The 14,704-nt window shown below is 37.7% G+C and overlaps 1 long non-coding RNA gene across 3 annotated transcripts in view; it reads left to right on the forward strand.

The window, feature by feature from the left end:
• Positions 1-1,364: 1,364 nt before the first annotated feature.
• Positions 1,365-14,704, forward strand: part of LOC113650360 — a 53,851-nt gene continuing 40,511 nt past the window's right edge. Inside the window, exons 1-5 of one of the 3 annotated variants that reach the window (XR_007138866.1) lie at positions 1,365-1,487; positions 2,345-2,457; positions 2,743-2,890; positions 8,137-8,414; positions 8,498-8,863. This is a non-coding gene — a long non-coding RNA (uncharacterized LOC113650360). Of the gene's footprint in view, positions 1,488-2,344; positions 2,458-2,742; positions 2,891-8,136; positions 8,864-14,704 lie in introns of all 3 variants that reach the window. The other 2 variants (XR_007138867.1, XR_003442386.2) reach the window with 2 other exon arrangements.

The raw sequence follows: 14,704 nt of genomic DNA on the forward strand, positions 1-14,704 counted from the left end.
GTCAGGATATAACCTGAGACCCTGGAGCGATGAGGCGGTAACGCCACCACACTGGTTCTACACTTGATTGTAGCAGTTATGGACAGAACAAAGTTAACATGATTGCTCATATAACAGTCTACAAATAAAAGTTTGTATGAACAACCAATCACATTTCACCTTTGCAAATTGTTACTTTATCATAAAGAAATTGTCAATCATGAGCAGTAAATCAGCATTAAAGGCAAACCAGTACAACAAAGACTTTAATAATTGTAAATATAACATGTCAAAGAACTATGGGCATTAAATCTGTCATATACGGTGGAAGTGATAGACATTAATATGATTTTTTTAATTTAAAAATAAAAAACTGAACGAGCTCAAAGCAGTCACTGAATGGGACATCATATAATATTCCTCCAGCAGCTCGGTAAGTGTCTGACCTCTTAAGTGAAAGAGAAACGATGTAGTACAAATGCATGTAATGTGATTTATCAAATACATCCAGTAACAATCGATAATCAAATGTTATTCAAATGTTATTTAAAAATAGCGATTTACAATCAGAAATTGTCGATTAATTTTCTATAGCGGACAGTTCTGCCAACAGTTCCTTCTGTAATTATATATTAACTCACTTGTTGTAATATTGTTATTGCTGCTAAAGGAAAATATCAAAAATCTTAAAAATATTCATCACCAAACAAAAAAACCTTGTTTTATGATATCGCAGACTTTTCTCTGAGAAGTACAGGGACAGAGGCATCACAGTCAACTTCTACTCAGGTTCTTAGAAACATGACGGGCTGCATTTTGTGTTTTATTAACTGGCTGAAGAAATTAACCTTTTTAAAGCTGCTATAACAGAAGTGCTAACAGGAACCGACTCTCAAGGACTTTCTCTGACAACAGCCGATTAAAAAGCATGAAACGTCGCGTATTAACACATTTAATGTGTCAAAATTCTGTGGTTTAAGAGGAATAAAGCATTCCGGCTTGACACCACCCTGTCACAGATTCTTTCTCTTTAACATCATTGACCAAAGTGAATATAAAGTGACTGAATAGCAAATTAGCTACTTCTGCTTGTGCCAACATTTACTGTATTTACCCAGCATTTTAACAACCATAAAGACTAGTCATTATTATGTCATTGTGGTGTTAAGTATCAAATGCAATGCAAACTCATTTTAGCTACGTGGTTTGTGATCATTTTTGGTTTATAGAAGCAACTACAGCTACAAGTGAGTCTATCTGATTGATAGGTAACGTAGTCACGTGACTGCGTTATCGTTATTTTTGAACACAGCCGTTATCGCTTCGCTCATTGGCTGATACATTTAAGGCGGCAATTTATTTATTTATTTATTTTTAAATTAACGGACAGTTCTGAGGTGAATTAAAAACTGACGTTGTTTTCGTTGCGCTCGGACAAACAACTAAAGAACTATCAGTTATACCCCCTTCTACCCCCTCACAGAGCAAAAAAAAGAGGATGAACTGAGGTAAAAAGTTGTTGATGTCGCTTATTGGGGTGATTTATCTTTATTCTTCTTCTAAAAAACACCATATTATCGTCGGATATGAAGCTACGACATGTTAGCTGGTGTGCTTTAGCCTCTCGTCCTGATAATTAATTAATTTATCGGGGGGGGGGGAGCTGCTCAAGATTTTATAAAGTTAAATAAATGTATTTTATTATATAAGTATCACACACACACACACACACACACACATATATATATATATAAAGCATGACAGGAGTATTCTGCATTTATATTTTATAGCTATGCATTTGAAAATATCAACAAGTTCCCATGGTCAATGGTCAACACATTATAGCAGTATTACATCAGGGAAAGTTATAGCTTAACTTTTAATCAGTTATAATCTGTAATAAACTCTCATCTTTTATAAGTGATTGCAGTAAACAAAGCAGTGTTAAGTTTCGTATGCAGCAAATTCATCGCATATAACACCTAAAACCCTAAAATTTAAAGCCAGTGAAGTTCAGACATACCAATTTGTTATTTTTATAATGGCGAGATTATCTTTAATTAACGTCTGACGCCTACCATCATTAAACAGCGATAATTGTCTTTGATGACACTCACGAAACAGTTTACAGAACGGTACATAACGTGACAGACTAGAATTTGAATGAATTTATTCGTTTTTTATTTATTAAATAAACTTTTCTTGCACTCGTGAATCATTTTATTTTTAAGTGATATGTGATATGTTTTACATACTTACTGCTCATGATTGACTGGGATAAATGTGGCAAGCGAAATCAGTCTCATGCTTTCTGAACATTTGTTTTTATATTTGGGGAAACAGATCTTTTCTGCTTTTTGTTTAGGCCATTTCTGCTATCAACGAGCGATTACGGTGTCCAACATGTAGAGGAGGATGACATGATTTAACCATGGACTTCTGAGTTAACTAAGAAAAGGCTTAGAAGTCAGAACTAAGGTAGGCTACATTATCCAAGGTACAAATACATCATCAGAGACAAGTCAGCTGTACCAAACAGTCTGCTGTCTTTACGAAACTTAAAGATTTTAGCTGATAAGCAGCTACCGTGTGCAGATTTGCACATCTAGAACCATTTGTCAAACAGGTTCTTACATTTCATGTCTTATTTGCCTCTGACATCCTAGTCACCATACAGCAATCCATCATTTTCCACTCCAGTGAATTGCTTCTTGTCTCGATGCCTTTTAAGTTTCTTGTTTTTATGGGTTTGGCTTCAAACAGTCAAAAGTGATGTCCGTTAAACACGACTTATCCCAGTCCTTGACCGCCACACTCCGCTGATAACAGGCCGCCGTTGCCATGACAACGCTCCATCGTCACAGCGTCTAGACTGCCGATGACACCTGACACCGCATCCAATTGAGACGAGGTAGGTTCAGGACATCAAAAATCAATGTCTGTCAGCTACTCTAGTTTGGATTCATGGACCATTATCATAGTACGGCATCCACTTCCCCTGACTTGTTCCTTACTGTGGTCCTTGCATCAGGTTTTTTTTTTTTTTTTTTTTGAAGAAGAAGAAGGTATTAAATATTACAATATTATAGTGTATAAAAAAATTGATAAGGCTTTTTTTTTTTTTATGTCATTCCTAAAATTAATATGAGAGGCATTAAAAAGTTCACCTGAGCGCTTGCTTGCACATATTTGCTGATCCTGAACCATTGTGTGTATTTTTGTTGGGGGTGGCAGGAATAAAATAGCCATTCATTATTTTTCTCCTTTCTAAAGAGTTACTTGTGCTTTTTTAGTAACCACTAGAACCAATTTTTTTAGATCAACCATTAAAAATTCCTGGGCTTGCAGAATGAGCACAGTTGCTGTGATTGCTGTTCTCTTGCAGCAGCGAAACACCATGTGACTGGATAATAGGTGCTGTAGCACTTAGCATGTCTTTTTAGGGCACTATACACTTCAGTGTGATATCTGAAAAATTGTGTCACTAAAATAGTTTATTATACCATCTGTAATAAGGTCATTACCCAGCACTGAATGATATGTTTATAATTTAGCCCAGTCCCTTGTGTGTGCCTTGGGCAGTCCACAAGAAAAACAAGGTCTCCATGGGCATTTTTCTTTTAATACTTTTGGTCTGAGTGCCGTTTTTCCCATCTCAACTGAGTATTAGTCAACAGGCGAACCTCGAGAATAGAACCTCCCCACCATGCTGCCTCTTATAGAAAAAAAGGAATGAAAAAAAAAAACCCAGCTCGAATTGCTGTCAGCTCACTTAGAGCTTAACAAAGCTTTTTTGAGGATGCTTTGCTTGGGCCGTGTTTTATGATCGGATAAAAGTTGGTACGACGAGGAAAAAACGTACTCTGGGCATTATGCCAGAGTATGGTGTTTCACAGGAACATTGAGGATACACGGGGAAGCTAAGGAGGCCTGTTCCAGCCAAACAGGAAGGGGGAGAACTGAAGGATCAGGTTGAAACCCAGTGTGGGGGTCGCTGGTTGAGGAGAGGCTCTCGAGGTGCCACTTCCATGGAGACACAACTGGCCTGAATAAGATTTTCATCATTAAACAAACAAGAGGCAAGTGGGTGTCTGCCTCCAGCACCTTCGTTAATCATCAATTCTTTTGACGAGAAGCCTTTTTTGTTTGTTTGTTTGTTTTTTCCCAATTATATGCTAATAAATTTTGCTCGAGACAGTACTATTTGTGGTTAGACTAAGAGAATGTAATGTTATTCCACCAGGAAAGTAAACATGCCATTGCTAGTGATCCCTTCATCTAGCTTGTGCATGTATTCAAAAGTGGGACATGCTGATTTTCTATCTCTTATTTTTGCTTCACAAACAGTCTAGCATTCCATTGTATATTATACAGTGCACAATTTTTAGTCCACTCTAAAAAAAGAAAAAATTCCTAAGCCCAAATTGTAACCACTTTATTTGCTTACCCCGATACCCCTTTATTTTTAGTTTTCTTGTACTTTCATTCGCTTAGCGTAAATCTCTGAACTTTTGAAGCTCTTGAAAAAGCAGAGTGACCAAATACTAGTACACAATCATTTTATGTGTATAGCCTTAAAAGCCTGTCAGTGTCTAGTTCTGTACTGATTAATGAATAGAAAAACTCCCTTATGTATTGCAGAGATATATAACTACACTCGCACCTTTTCAGTTTAATAGTTTTCCTGGCTGTAGATCATAATTTGAGGCAGCTGCTATAGGATATACCACTTTGGAGGTCACGCACCTCGCCAGCCTCTTATTCTCGACCGCATTCCTGGTCGAATGGAATTATATAAAGTTTTTTTTTTCCTCTGATGGCACTTAATTTATTATACATACCTCTTAAATTCTGCACACGATTTTAGTAAAGTAAAGAGTGCTGGTGAATAAACGAAAATTCATGCATCAAAGTTTTACCTTTAACTTTCATTTTAAAAAATAATGATAATGGATATATAACAGAATGTAAAACAATGTGAGAACCGTAATAGTAATAAAATTTAAATTCAGGATTAAAAGAAGCAATAATAAACTAAATGAATCAAATAAAACTGCATATTATGTCACTTTGAGTTAAACGCATGCAGGTACTGTAGTCTTTTTATTATTTTGTTATCATTAACAAATATTCATTATCAAATTTAAATCCATTGTAGGATAAAAAATGATCCACGATCCACTTAAAAATGATCTACTCGAAAATGAGTCCATATTTGGTTTTTTTTGTCTATGTTGTTGTATGCAACATGACACAGCATTTTGTTTTATCAATCCCTGGGTTATATGTATCCATGTTTAAACACTTCTGTTAGTTTTAAACTTTTGCAGTTTAAAAACTATTGATAAACTTAGGAGCATGCAATTGTTAACACAAAACTAATTTTAATATTGATTGATTACCAGGAAAATAAAATACGATTTAATTGTGCTTGAGATAGATATGCCATCTATTTAAACAGACTCCATGTGCCAGAAAAATCCAAATCTCTCAAATATACAGCATCATTTATGATGTCTGTTGTTCCTCTGCCCTTGTTTTTTGCAATCTTTGTTCAAACCAGTTGTAAAAATCACTGCTCCCTTAGTTTACCCCGAGCATCTGTGACTACATTAATCTCCGAGGCCATCTTGAACCCTCCTGAATCTATTTCCTGCATTGTTTTTGAGGTGAGTTAAAAACTTTAGGATAACACTGTCCTAAAAAAGCTTTAAATGCAGGCACAATTATTTCAAAGATAATATGACCTAGACAACCTAGCATTTGTTTAATTAGACAGCTTTTCTATTTCATTCATTTATTCATTTATTTATCTATCTATCTATTTATTTATTTATTTCAATTCGACCAATAATGAAAAAAATTGAAAGTGATCCCAAACTGAGAGAAAAGTGCTCTTATTGTTGCATTATTAACTTATTCATATGTTTTATTTTAGCCAAATTTACCATTGTGAGCCCATGAAAGAATTCATTTTTCTTAATTGTGAGAATTCATTTTTATTAATTAATTTTAAAGCGATTTTTCATGTATTGACACATTAGAGAACCAGTTACGGACTTGCTCAAAGCTTTGTACACTTGAAAACGTTCAAAGGATCAAGAAACCAAGGCTATGTTTTAGTATAAGACCTATATCCTAGCTTTAAACCTCAAACATTTCATTAATTGCTTAACCTGAGCCAATATGTTGTTTACTAAAACAGGCCGGGTTTGAAAGGACTGGGGGAAAAATTGTAACTTATGAAGAAATATTCATTTACAAAAATCTCACAAACCCTCAAAGCCCTGTTCCCATCACTCTCTCTCTCATCTCCCTCTGTTCGACTGCCAAATCTTTCAAAATGTAAATCTTTAAAACACTTTGTTTACAATGCCAATTTCCATCACACACTTTTGATTTATATTACCTGTGAGCTGTTTGTCCTTAGGCACCTCTTTCTTTTTGATCAACACTTTCAGTGAAATATACGACACAAATCTTCAACATGGAGACAGATTTTAAGAAGCTGTCCTCGTAAATAACGAGTCAATTTCTCCTCCCAAACCACCACAGAGAACGAGTTCATTATCTGCGTTTTCGCACACTATTTCTAGCCATCACCACAATTTTTAACATCTTTAAGATTCAATGGTATCCTTGTTAATTAAAGGTGAACACAAATATCTTTATATAATTGCTCGTAGACTAAATAAAATGTAAAAATCCCGACTTCTTGAGTAAATATAGATTAATTTGTGAGTATGAGATATTAATCCAACTGAATGAATGAAGTTTAGTCCCTCAATAATGTCACCTTAACCGTATATATAAATTCTATACTAATATATATAAATATAACTTTAAAATTTGAAAAGACTATCGAATTTGTGTCATCAGCGTAATGTAGCTTTGTGTGTAAATTGTGTGTCCAATTGTAGTGTGTCCGAACAACCTGTTACAGAATTTTACTCTGTGTTCCCAATTTGTGGATTTAAATTGTGGGCATTAACGATCAGCAAATATGTTCATATCTATAAACAACGAATTGCGATTAGAAAAATATATATTTATGTTTCTATATTTATTATATTATTCTAATTTTTATATGTTAATTCAATATGTCACGTTCTTTTTAGTTTTTCTTTAATTAAGCCTTACGTTGTTTTCCACCTCAATAAGATCAAAGCTGATTTACTAAAATAACTTGTAAATATTTACAAACATATATTAATGTCGTGTAAATAACATTTATCGCATTACTTTTTTTTTTCCAAAATGTGAAATGGAACCTAACACGTCTAATGGCTGTGTTTGTGAATCATGGCCTTGGCCTTTTCTGTTTAATGCCTCCTTCAAAATCAACATACAAGACATTAAAGTCTTAATAGTTTGTGATCAATCTTTCCGTCATCCAGGATATATTTTAGTGTTGAACCACAGAGAAGATGTCTGATTCACATCTAAGTTTCCTATCATAGTTTATTTCATTAACATTCCCGTTGCTGAAACATCCGCTTCCACGTCAGTCCGTCTTTTCTTCATACAATCTTCATAAACTTCTCTGAACAGAATTAATCAGGATTTCACCACAAAGGTTAGTTAGAACCCGAAAACTTCCAGCATCATTGTTTCTCGCCTTTTTATAACTTTGTTCAGCAGTATTTTTAGCATCCTGAGTATATTCATCATTTTGATAGATTTAGGTCCGTGAAGGTATTTTAAAAAAAAGTTGTGTCGTGATAAATGAAAAATTCCAACGCCACATTTTTCAGTGTAACACGTAAATTTTTAACTTCGATTTACAACGAGGACGACCTTAAACGTCACAGATCACCGTGGTGGCATAGCAGGGACTCAACCTCAACAATAAGGAAATACAGTTTACTCTAGTTTCAACTCTTTTAAAAGCAGATTTTTTTCAGAATATTATCACAGTCTATTGCAGTTCATTGTTACACCATCATATCATCACTCTGCATGTAATACAAATCAATAGAATTCAAAAGGAAAAAGTGGTCTCTTTAGGGATTTTTACTTCTCTTGTTTTCTGTTTAAGTCGAGTCGGGAAGCATGTCTTGTCAAGAGATTTTGCCTGGCTAAACACGGCCCCTTCCCCCTCTGTAACTTATTCTCTCTCTCTCTCATACACACACACTTGCTGTTTGTGACCTCGAGGTCACGGTGAAGTGACTTTGAGCCTTGACTAACTGGGCCTCTTTGAGAGCAGCCCTCACATTCCTGCTAACTCCGACGGGCCATGCAGCGCTTAATACCAGCACCGGGGAGGAAGTTTCTGCCGGCAGGGATTATGCGCAGTTTCCTCAGCCCTGGAGCTTCGGCCTTGTCCCCTCCCACTGCCGAAAAAGCAGCGATTCCACAAAATGAGCAGGAGGGGGATAGCGGAGCGCCGCAAACTTAAACCTGCTCTTCTCTCCACCAGGCAGTGCCCGAAGGTTTTTCACTCGCCTGCTTTATATACTTATTTATTTATTTACTCTCAAGCTCCGCTCGAGATTGCATCATATTATATTTTCAGTAGGAAAGGACTAACGTTTCGGCCGTGATCGCAGCACCATGGTACAGAAGTGCATTGTATTGGGACCCGAGTAAGGAAGGAGGGAGCGTGAGAGGAGGAGGAGGAGGAGGGTGCTGGAGAAGCACACAGCTGCACGGCACACTGAAGCCGGCTTCCCAACCCTGACAGCAAGGGAGTGAGTGAACAAGGGGCCTCGCTACAGCAGCTCTGTACAGGAGAGAGATTTCCTTTCTTTCTTTCTCCGTTTTTTTGTTTGTTTTTGTTTAGTTTTTTTTCCCAAACGCTCCAAAATACAGAACGGATCAGAAAAGGAAAGAGGATTTTTTTTTCTCTCTTCTCCATGGTTGGCTACTCTTATCCACTACAGTGAGTACAACTCTCCCGCTCTATCCCTCGCTCAGCTAAAGTTGCCTAGATGCACCGCATACACACACACAATGGGCTGTTCTGTTTCAAGCTGAAAAAAATTCTCACAACGATGCCCAGGAGTGTTTCGCAGAAGTGATTTGTGCATGCTTTGTTTTCTATTTCTTGCAGAAAACGAGTGGCTAGTTCTACATGACTGTTTTTTTTCCTTCCTCAGTCCACCTTATCATTTTTAGCAGGGTTTCGGTGAAACAAGGCTTTCTGCTCTTTGAATGTCTTCTGTGCTGCCGGCTCACGGCCCTAAAAGGATGTGTGTGTTTGTACATAGCGAAATCGAGAATCCGATCAGATAACGGCCGATCATAAATCTGCCAGAGGCCTGCTCAAGTGCTTTTTGTAGTTATCTTGTTGTAATACCTTTCACATACATTTTTCCTGCATTTCACAACTTAACTGGAAATCCGCACGTGATTTGAACTTGGCAATGGATGAGGGGGACTTTTCAGAAACGAGTGTACATTGCACTGCCTGAGCAGTTGCACAGCTAAGTGATTTCCTTGCTCCTGCGGAGAATCGGACACAGGATTTCTTTGTGATAGGAAATGTGGTTTGACTTTAATGGCTGTACTTATAGCAAGGTTTGCTATGTTGCTCTGAATTTAATTCACTCAGGTTTGTGCTCTGATTATTTCTGAAGTTGTTTGAGGGGGGAAAAAATATACCTGTTTCCATAACATGCGGTCTTTTAGATCGGAAATTGGACAGGGAAAATATTACGGCCTGTTACCTGCTCACAGGAGTTTTCTGTTCAGGTCAGATACGTAGAAGAACTGAACTGGCCTGTAAAATTCCCATCTTACTCCAAAAAAAAATCTTATTTAGCAACTCATATTTATGTGCCAAATTCCTGAGTAGAAATCTAAATCTGTTGAAGGAATAATAACTATGAGGTTTTATTTAGTATCTTAGTCAAGACAAGTTGAAATCTCATTAGTTAAAAAAAATAACTAATGCTTAGTGGTTAAATAGTTCTATTTTAAATTTTATTATTCTCTTCATGGAGTGTTTTAATATTTTTCTCTACAGTATTTACAATCAAATTAGTTTTTCAATTTACTGTAAATTAATTCATTCGTTCAATTGTTGCTTCAATTCTTCAGTCTGATTTTTTAAGACTGTTTTACTGTAGATCGACAAAGTTTATCAAGGATGCAGTGAAGCTGTTTTGACAGAGTTTTATATATATATTGCTTTATAATTCTAGAAATATATCACCTAATATATCAGATTGCTTTATAATTGTATGAGTCATTTCACACTTTGGTTATCAAACAAAAGAAGATGTTTTACTCAAATTTTCCGACATGCAAATGTTTTCCAGACGCTGCCATTTTGCAGTGGAATTGGGATACAGTGATCTCTCTCTGTACACTTCAGTGAATCTAGCTCCCTATTTTAGGTATGTAGGGCACTATCTCCTGAAGTAGCAGAATTGCACACCTTCTCATCGAGGGCTTATTAAGTCATTGTGGCGAAGGTTTATTTTTGGCCGAGGTCTCTGCTGTTCCCTAATAAAGTGACTCTAGGCATAAGTTGTTGCCCAGACTTTTCTGAAACATGGCTATCTACTAACCCCCTCCCTCCTTCCCTCCCTCTCTCACTGCGCTCACACACACACACACACACACACACTCATTTTCACAAGCTTTTCACACAGCTTCCTTCCTTTGAAATGTTCTGTGCACTCTACACCAACCCTAATGAGGACAGCTCTAGTTAAGATATTTTGAGGCCTTTGGAGGAAAGGGGCTGTATTATTTTTCATATGTGTGTGTGTGTGTCTGATCTAACAGATAGTCAGGTGGATGTGGTTTTTTGTTCTCCCTCTCCACCCCGACAGGCATAACGCAAGGTGCACGGTGTTTCTAACTGCCTCTCAGGCCGTAAATGTGTCGTGTTGCCATTTGCAGGGAAAAGGAGGAAAACCACAATTAGCCACAGTGTTTTATGAGCTGTTAGCTTCCAGGTGTCTGGTGGCAGGTCGAGGAACAGAAAGCCCCAGCCCCACACCCCATAGAACGTGTTTCTCCAGGTATTACATTTCCTCACAAGGAGCGATCATTGACCGTTTTAAAAGCAGGATCGTTTCTCGGCTTAAAATAATTACATGTTTTATGTGTGAGAACTTTTAGAGAGCTGAAAAGTAATTTTAGTGGTCTGGGCTTTTTGTTTGTTTGATTGTAAGGCTTTGTTTTTTTTTTTTTATAAAATATTCATGTACAATTTTTTTTTTTATCAATTTAAGATTTATTTGATCTGAATTTTTTCTATTCGAAACATCTGACTTTTATACTATGAAACTGGAAGGAATTGTTTGGTGAAATTGTTCAGTTATTTAGTTCTATTTGAAATTTTTCCGCTCCGACTATTTGCCTAAAATACCATTTGCATATGAGGTTTTACAGATGCTGCAATGTCACACACACAGTCAGCTGTTATTGTTGAGATAAGTGTTTTGGTTTTTTTTTCTTTATTCGTCCTCAATTATCCAAGTCATTAGGACACAGTTGCTGTTCATCATAATCATTATTATTATTATTATTATTATTATTATTATTATTATTATTTATTTAAAAAAATTTTTTTTGCAAGATCAGAACACATTTAAATGTTAAACGCTTAATGTTATGTCATAAATCCGACCTTTTCTTTGTATATTTTTACGAAAATAAAAAATCTGTTCCAATATCTACACTGTTTCAATGACAGATTTCCTGAACTTGTCCATTGTGTTCCATTGAGGTGCTCCGTCTGTATTTTTTGTCAGCCCCCCACACACTTTCTCTCTCTCTCTCTCTCTCTCTCACTCTCACTCTCTCTTTTTCTCTCTCTCAAACACAGGTTTTGTTATCAGCGAAATGGCACTAAGGAGCTTTCTCCCCCACACAGTCCCTCACCGGGTGAGCCATAAAAGCGATGATGTCATGTCTGAGCCGGAGACTGTGGCCGTTCGCAGTGATCCATTTCTTATTCAGTGTACTTGAATGGCACAAAGCTGAGTGAAAAGGGATTGAGAGAAGGATAGAAACCCCCCAAAAAATTTAGCACAGACTGTATGTGCACAGTTCCCAATCTGGACCGGTGTGAATGTAAATAAAAGGTTAATAATAATCGAGCAAAGAATACAGCGATAACTCGAAGGAGACAGGATTTTATTTTTAGCCCATCTGAAAAAAAATCTTTTCAGCCGTAAATTTCAAAAGTGTACAGACATGGTGTGATGGCAGTGCAGGAGATAGGAGTGGACTGGCTGTCTAAGCACAGTGGTATCACTTCCTTCTCATTACTAAGCCCTCAGCAGGGGCTCATTGGAAGGGCGCGACACATCTCCTTGTCTCAGAGCTTCGGTCTGCTCGAAATGACCGTACAACTCAGAGCTGTCCCTTTGATGGTCAGGCTCACTGGTAGGACGTCTTCAAGGAGGGCGTTCTAAGAGTATACAAGGAAAGGGAGTATGCCAGACACAAAAGGCAAAGGCAAATATTTAGTGTGAGACAATGGCAAGGCACCATGGGGTTAACTTTCCTATTGTCTGCCCGTAATTGGAGGAGAAAGTCACCAGTCGGTGCTGTTAGTGATCCAGGCTTTGGAAGTTTGGCTGACTCTATGGAGCCGTAAATTTGTCTCATCCCATAGTCGTCATGTTGCTCTCAAATTGTCCTCAGTAATTTGAGAGAATGATATCACAGTATAGAAAGTGTAGAAAGCAGACTGTGGTCTTTTGGCAGGTGAAATCATTTTCTTCCTTTTATTAGACTGATTTATCTATCTATTTAGTTATTTATTTAGCACAGCTGGATCTCTATTGAAAAGATGATTTATCATGATGCTTCAATTAATTATTTATTATAAAGACGTTTTATATTTGTATAGAATCATTCCCCTTCAGATATTTTGTTTTACTCAGTTGTTTTGACAAACTAGGTTTTTACCATAAAAATCTAGATCTGCATGATCGATTTGTATCCATCGATGCATCTAAGCTCAAATATCAAGATATCTTTATTTTTCCTTAAGTCTCTAATTATAATTAATTCCTTTTTTTTGTTAAACACTCATGTCTGTCTCCTTCCAATCCAGTTCACGCACATACTTTGACTTGTCATCTACTTTGTAAGAATAAATAAACATCTTTGGCCGATTTACTGGCAGGAAAACAGGGTCTGAACATGTGGCCGACGTTTGCATGCATATGCGAGCGGATAAGGCCGAGTCTCATATGACCTTACCAGACCAGACACTGGGGAGTCTCCTCCTAAGGGAGCATGTGTGTGTTTGTGTGTGTGTGTGTGTGTGTGTATGTGTGCACACAGCTAAAGGGCTCTTGTGAGACAGATTTAGAGGCAATAAAGGGGGATCTGGCAAGTGGAAACTTAATACAGCCTGCTGCTGCTATTGTGTACATGAAGTCTCCAGCTGCAGGAGATACCAGCGTGTGAAGTAATGAGTTGTCTGGTTTTTATATTGACTGGTCTGTTGCTGCGGTCATGGGGCCTATTAAATTTGCTATTGAGAGTGAAAGGATTATGCAGCCAAAATAAATTAAACGGTGGCAATGAATAGATGGGGGAATAAGATGAGGCCTCCTACCTCTCAGCATACCTGCTAATCAGATGAACATTTTTCTCTTCGTGGCTAAAATAAAATGGAGATTGCTTCTTAACACGTCGTGGTATGTCGGCTATTAAACGTGCCTCAAGAACAAAGTTATTTGTTATGTCGACATGCTCAGAAAGTTTACATGTTTTTCTCTTTATGGAGAATCAACTCAGTCTCAGTTACAGATCATATGCTGAAACCATAACAAAAGCGCTATAAAATGTTGATGTAATTAGAAGTGGAGTGATGCAAAAAAAGTCTTCTCTTTGAGAGGAAATTAAATTGGAGACCCGGACCTTTCGGGGGGGGGGGGGGGGGGGGGGGGGGGGGGGTCTCTGTTTACAACCTTTGTGATTGTTTCACTTCTGCTTTGCCAGAGAAGCACACATATGCTCGCGCTGGAAGAGCCAACAACCAAACTGAGAGATATCAAGCTGGAAATGTCTGCTGTCTGATGTGAGCAGGATGAACTCAGTGCCCTGGTGTTTAGGGATCATTTGGGGGGGGTGTTGTTGGTCTGAGTCCCCAGACTGTGCGGTAATCAGATCGGCTCTTAATGGCTGCTGGGGTCCATTTGAGCCCCCTGGCCCCAGCTACGATGAAAAGCAGTGCATATTGGTTAGCTAGAGTTTCAGTTGACAGCCTGGGCCTGTGGCGGCGTTTGTGAGCCTTCTATGTGTATTTCGAAATGATAGGGCACTGATGTCATGCTGCTATTTTGTGTTCGTGTGCCATGCAGACGCAGCCCTGCGGTGGGCACATGGGGTCAGTGCTATACTTGATGAAGACTAAAATGGCCATCAAAATAATTATAACTTAATTGCATCATGGCCCTACTGTATGTTCATCCTGACTCAAGCTTAATTCGCCGGTTAAAGCCGGCGTGTTGCTATTCTGGTCGCAATTCGGTGTGAATTCTTGATGTTTTTACAAGTAGAAAGTAAATGAGCTGTTCAAGAGGAGGCGGGGCAACAAAGTAGGGGATGTGGTCTTCAAAATCCACCAAAGCAAGAAGATTTTAAAAACAGTTTCGGTCCCAAAACTGTCTCCGCGTAAGTTTACCGACCCCATCGTCTCATTTTCTAAACCCGGTTTTGTCATCGGTCACTGTTAGTCACTCCTCTTCAGCATAAGCAGGCAACTCTGCACAAAAAACTAGTAAATACAGAAACAACAACAAAT

Source organism: Tachysurus fulvidraco, chromosome 20, assembly GCF_022655615.1.
Source record: "Tachysurus fulvidraco isolate hzauxx_2018 chromosome 20, HZAU_PFXX_2.0, whole genome shotgun sequence".
Taxonomy (NCBI): Eukaryota; Metazoa; Chordata; class Actinopteri; order Siluriformes; family Bagridae; genus Tachysurus; species Tachysurus fulvidraco.